This window comes from Eumetopias jubatus, unplaced genomic scaffold, assembly GCF_037043125.1.
Source record: "Eumetopias jubatus isolate StellerSeaLion01/CBP00866 unplaced genomic scaffold, mEumJub1_p1.0 scaffold_7, whole genome shotgun sequence".
NCBI classification, from domain to species: domain Eukaryota; kingdom Metazoa; phylum Chordata; class Mammalia; order Carnivora; family Otariidae; genus Eumetopias; species Eumetopias jubatus.
The window spans coordinates 97,573,636-97,579,992 of NW_028274813.1; positions in this window are offsets into that span (position 1 = coordinate 97,573,636).

The following is a 6,357-nucleotide window of genomic DNA, read 5'->3' on the forward strand; positions in this document are numbered from 1 at the left end:
GATCAATTCCTTGATTTCTCTTTCTGCTGCTTCATTGTTAGTGTATAGAAATGCAACAGACTTCTGTACATTGATTTTATATCCTGCCACTTTGCTAAATTCCTGTATCAGTTCTAGCAATTTTTTGGTGGAGTCTTTCAGGTTTTCTACATAGAGCATCATATCATCTGTAAAGAGTGAAAGTTTGACTTCTTCTTTGCTGATTTGGATGCCTCTTTTTTTTGTTGTTGTCTAATTGCTGAGGCTAGGACTTCCAGTACTATGTTGAACAACAGTGGTGATAATGGACATCCCTGCCGTATTCCTGACCTTAGTGGGAAAGCTCTAAGTTTTTCCCCATTGAGAGTGATATTCACTGTGGGTCTTTTGTATATGGCTTTTATGATATTGAGGTATGTTCCCTCTATCCCTACATTGTGGAGGGTTTTTTTCAAGAAAAATGCTGTATTTTGTCAAATACTTTTCCATATCTATTGAGAGGATCATATGGTTCTTATCCTTTCTTTTATTAATATGGTGTATCACACTGATTGATTTGTGGATGCTAAATCAACCTTGCAGCCCAGGAATAAATCCCACTGGGTCGTGGTGAATAATCCTCTTAATGTACTGTTCGATCCTATTAGCTAGTATCTTGGTGAGAGTTTTTGCATCCATGTTCATCAGGGATATTGGTCTGTAATTCTCCTATTTAATGGGGTCTTTGTCTGGTTTTGGGATCAAGGTAATGCTGGCCTCATAGAATGAGTTTGGAAATTTCCCTTCCATTCCTATTTTTTGGAATAGTTTCAGAAGAATAGGTAGTAATTCTTCTTTAAATGTTTGGTAGAATTCCCCTGGGAAGCCATCAGGCCCAAGACTCTTGTTTGTTGGGAGATTTTTGATTACTGATTCAATTTCTTGGCTGGTTATGGGTCTAATCAGGTTTTCTGTTTCTTCCTCTTTCAGTTTTGGTAGTTTATATGTTTCCAGGAATTTATCCATTTCTTCCAGATTGCCTAATTTGCTGGCATATAATTTCTCATAATATTCTAATGATTTGTATTTCATTAACTCCCCACTCACAGCAATGGACAGATCATTTAAGCAGAAAACCAACAAGGAAACAAAGACTTTGAATGACACACTGGACCAGATGGACTTAACAGATATATACAGAGCATTTCATCCTAAAGCAGCAGAATACACATTCTTTTCCAGTGTACATGGAACATTCTCCAGAATAGATCACATACTCTATCAAAAATCAGGACTCAACCAGTACAAGAAGATTGAGATCATACCATGCATATTTTCAGACCATAATGCTATGAAACTTAAAGTCAACCACAAGAAAAAAATTTGGAAGGACCACAAATACATGGAGGTTAAAGAACATCCTACTGAGTGCCTGGGTGGCTCAGTTGTTAAATGTCTGCCTTCGGCTCAGGTCATGATCCCAGGGTCCTGGGATCGAGCCCCACATCGGGCTCCCTGCCCAGCGGGAAGCCTGCTTCTCCCTTTCCCACTCCCCCTGCTTGTGTTCCCTCTGTCGCTTTGTCTCTCTCTGTCAAATAAATTAAAAAAAACTTTAAAAAAAATCCTACTAAATAATGAATGGGTCAACCGGGAAATTAAAGAAGAATTTAAAAAAATAGATGGAAGCAAATGAAAATGAAAACTCAACAGTTCAAATCCTTTGGGATGCAACTAAGGCAGTCCTATGAGGGAAGTATATAGCAATACAAGCCTTCCTCAAGAAGCAGGAAAAGTCTCAAACACACAAACTAACCTTACACCTAAAGTAGCTGGAAAAAGAAGAGCAAATAAAGCCTAAATCCAGCAGGAGAAGAGAAATAATAAAGATTAGAGCAGAAATCAATGCTATAGAAATAAAAAAAAACCCCAGTAGAACAGATCAATGAAACTAGGATCTGGTTCTTTGAAACAATTAACAAGAATGATAAACCCTTAGCCAGACTTATCAAAAAGAAAAGAGAAAGGACCCAAATAAATAAAATCATGAATGAAAGAGGAGAGATCACAACCAATGCCGACGAAACTCAACTATTATATTGCTGTTGATTTGCATCCAGTTCTGTTAGTATTTGCTTTATATATTTAGGTGGTCTGATATTTGGTGCAAAAATATTTGTATAATTATTATTTTAATTATATCTTTACAATGCTTTGTTTCAAAGAAGAAAATATATAAAAGATACAAACAATATGGAAAATCAAATAAATTAAAAATAAGAAAGTCAAAAGGGAAGAAAGGTTAGGAAAGTTTCATATCATCCTAATACAGAAAGCAAACCAATTTCTTAGGAGAGCAAAACTATGCTTGAATTCAAACCAGAGAATAATTTGTCCATTGGGTCATTATAGGCAAGATTCTATGTATGGTATGCCTTAATCTGGGACTAGATTTCAGTGTAGCCAGAGAAATGGATGAATTACAAATCCTGTAAGTAGTCCTCCTTAGTGTTTCTTTCATCTAAGCTTTAAAAAAAATAGTGAACAGCTCTGAATTTGAAATTAACCCACCTGAGAAATACCTAGAATACAGCTATTCATTGTCACTAATTAAGTACAGAGCCTTATGTTTTAATAATCAGTAGAGCTGGGGGGTAGCTTTGACATTTTCTGGTGAATATTAAAACATGCAAAAAGCTGCCTGTATAAAAGTCAGTCCACCTGGTACTTGGAGTTGTGCCAAAAAAATAAAGTACTAGGAATAAGGATGAAATTGTCTTGAGAAAGTAATTTGTGTCCCCTCTAAATTACAGAGAAATGAGTAACTGATATTATAGAGTTCCATACCATAAAGCATGGCAGCAATAATTTTGGTCTGGAAAATACTAAATACCACCACCACACTTAGCCATTAAAATTTGTTATACTAAAATATCCACAGAGTATCAATATGTAAGTACTATTAATTTGTTATTATGGAATAGCCCACCTGGAACTTGTCTGCTTTTTAAATATAATATTGGTCCAAGATGGCTAAAGTTGCAATTTATCAAGTATGAAAGCGGCAGTTTAAATATCTGGTAAGCAGCACATAAGTGAAGCTTCTTATTTTCATTGCACAAAGGAAGCAGTTTGTTTACTTTTTAAAGATTTTATTTATTTACTTGTGGGGGGCAAAAGGAGATGGGGAGGGAGAGAATTTCAAGCAGACGCTGGGCTGAGTCAGAGCCTGACACAGGGCTCAATCTCAAGACCCTGAGATCACAACCCGAGCCAAAACCAAGAGTCAGGTGCTCAACCGACTGAGCCACCCAGGCACCCCTGGAAGCAGTATTTTTAAGAAGGCTCTACACCCAGCATGGAACTTGAACTCAAGACCTAAGCTGAGATCAAGAGTCAGACACTGAACCGACTGAACCATCAGGCACCCCAAGGAAGCAGTATTTTTAAATTGGAATAGCCCATGTTATAAATATTTAAGAGCTATCGTAAGATGGCCAAGTCATTTGAAGTGAGATTCTTCATAATTTTTAGAATATCCTTTGTCATTATTTCTTCAAGCATTGCCTCTGTTCCATTCTCTCCTTCCTCTCCTTTTGGAACTCTAATTAAATGAATATCATATCTCCTTTCCATGTCTCCTAACTTTTCTTCTATATTTCCTATCTTTTTTGTCTATCTGTGCTGCATTCTGGATAATTTCTTCTAAAATATTTTCTAATTTGCTCTTACATTTATCTGCTCATTTTTAAATTTTATATATTGCATTAACTTATGTACAGTAGCACTAGTTCTTTTAAAAATCTTATAAGTAACCTTTTAGACATTCTCAATTTGTTTTTTATTTAAGTATAGTAAGTCAGAGAGGAGGAGTGGGGAGGGGCAAGGGAGAAAGACTCTTAAGCAGGCTGCACATCCAGTGCAGATGCCAACGTGGGGCTTGATCTCACAACCCTGAGCTGAAATCAAGAGCTGGATGCTTAACGGACTGAGCCACCCAGGCACCCCCAGTAAGTCATGTTTTAAAAATAATCTCTGTCTAATAATTCCGATATATGCTATATTTTATTTCTGTAATTTTTCTCATGGGATGCTTTCCTTGTGTGTGTGTGTGTGTGCACGCACGTGCGCGCCTGTGTGTTTGTGTTTTACTGTGCACTGCTTATATGTCCCTAAAATATTATGCAAAAGGATTCTCTGAGGTCTAGAATAAATGTACCTTCTCTCAGAAAGGATTTTCTTCTATCATTCAGGACCAAATTATCCAAATTCATGGCTTCCTGTTTCCGGGACCATTCAAATCCAGGTCTGTACTCCTTGGGAAGAGCAAGCCCACAGCCACAACCTATCAGGGAGGAGTTTTTCTCCTTTTCTTCTTATATCTGTTTTTCTCAGTGTCAAGGCAACATTCCCTTCGGTCCTCTGGGTGTATGGGTAGGTACATTTCAGGTTTTCTTTTGCTCTGAAGGTTGACACCACTTTAGTGGAGAAGGGGTGGTCTACTACGCTCCCCGCCTTGAGCAGGACTTGGGTTTCAATTTATGATTTCTCCATGTGCAAGATTGCTAAAACCAATCTCCAAACCTGCCCAGATCAACAAGTTCCCTCAGAGTAAAAGCAGCTTCAGTGTAGCAGTGCTCTGCTTATCGCTCCAGAATCTAGTGTTTTCTTAGATTTTTGTCATAATTTTGGCTTTACAACACTTTAAAAAAAAACTTAATTTTTCCAATATCTTTAGGTTCCTTTGTCAGGAAGATTGAGTCTAAAAATAGAATATATAACTACAAAGAAGAGAGATTTTCTTTTCTTCCAATGTCTGTGTCTGGTTTTGGTGTTAGAGTAATGCTGGCTTCCCAGAGTTGGGAAGTGATTATCCCTCCTCTTCAATTTTTTGGAGTGGTATTATTTTCTTTGTTAAATGTTTGGTAGAATCCCCCAGGAAAGCCATCTGGGCCTGGATTTTTCTTTGTAGGAAAGTTTTTAATTACAAATTCAATTTATTTAATAGACATACATATATTTAGGTCATCTATTTCTTCTTGGATGAGCTTTGGCAGTCTGTCTTTCAGGTAATCCATCCATGTCATCTAAATTGTCAGAATTATTGACATAAAGTTGCTCACAATATTCTTTTTAACCTTTCAACATCTGAAGAATATATGTGTCTCCTGTCTCATTCTAAATATTGTTAATTTGTGTCTTCTCTCTCTTTTTCTTCTTCTAATCAATCTGGCTAGAAATTTATTAATTCTTTTTTCATTTTCCCAAAGGACCAACTTTTCGTGGATTTCTTCTATTGTTTTTCTGTTTTCTGTTTTATTGCTTTCTACTCTGATCTATTGTATTTCCTTTCCTCTGCTTATTTTGGGCTTGACTTTCACTTCTTTTTCCAGTTCCTTATGGTGAAAGCTGAGGTCACTGAATTGAGACCTTTCTTACTGTGTAACATAGGCATTTAGTGCTATAAATATATAAATTTCTAAGTATAGATGTAGCTGTATCTAACAAATTTGATTTGTTGTGTTTTCATTTTCATTCATTTCATTTCAGCAAAATACTTTGCTTCAATCCAAATCTCTCTTGATATCTTATTTGACACATAGGTTATCTAGAAACGTGATATTTACAAATATTTGAAGGCTTCCTAGATATTTTGTGTTACTGATTTATAATTTTTTGTTTTTTTTTTTTACATTAATAGACTTTATTTTTGCAACAATTCTAGGTTTTCAGAAAAATTGGGCAGGAAGTACAAAATTCCCATTTACCCATTCTCCTTCCTGCCCCACCCCACCCCAATTTCCCACATTATTAACATCTTGCATTAAATGGGTACATTTGTGGCAGCTGTCTAGAGTTTACATTAGGGTTCATTCTGCATTGTACTGTTCTACGAGTTTTGACAAATGCATAATGTTAGGTATCCACCATTGCAGTATCATACAGAATAGCTTCATTATCCTAAAAATCCCCTGTGCTCCACCTACCTATGTCTCCCTCCCCCCAAATCATTAGCTATGACTGATCTTGTTATTGTCTCTATAGATTTTCCTTTTCCAGAATGTCATATATTTGGAATCATAGAGTATGTAGCCTTTTCAGACTGGCCTGTTTTGCGTAGCAATATGCATGTGAGGTTTGTCCATGACTTTTAATGGCTTGATAGCTCATTTCTTTTTATTGCTGAATAATATTCCATTGTCCTGATAAACCACAGTTTTTTTATTCATTCACCTATTTAAGGACATTTGGTTGCTTCTAGTTTTTGGCAACTATGATTAAAGTTGCTATTAACATTTATGTTCCAGCTTTTGTGTGGACACATTTTGAAATCATTTGGATAAACATCTAGGACACTAAGAGTTTGATTCCCTTGTCCAAGATCATATAGTTAAGGAATAA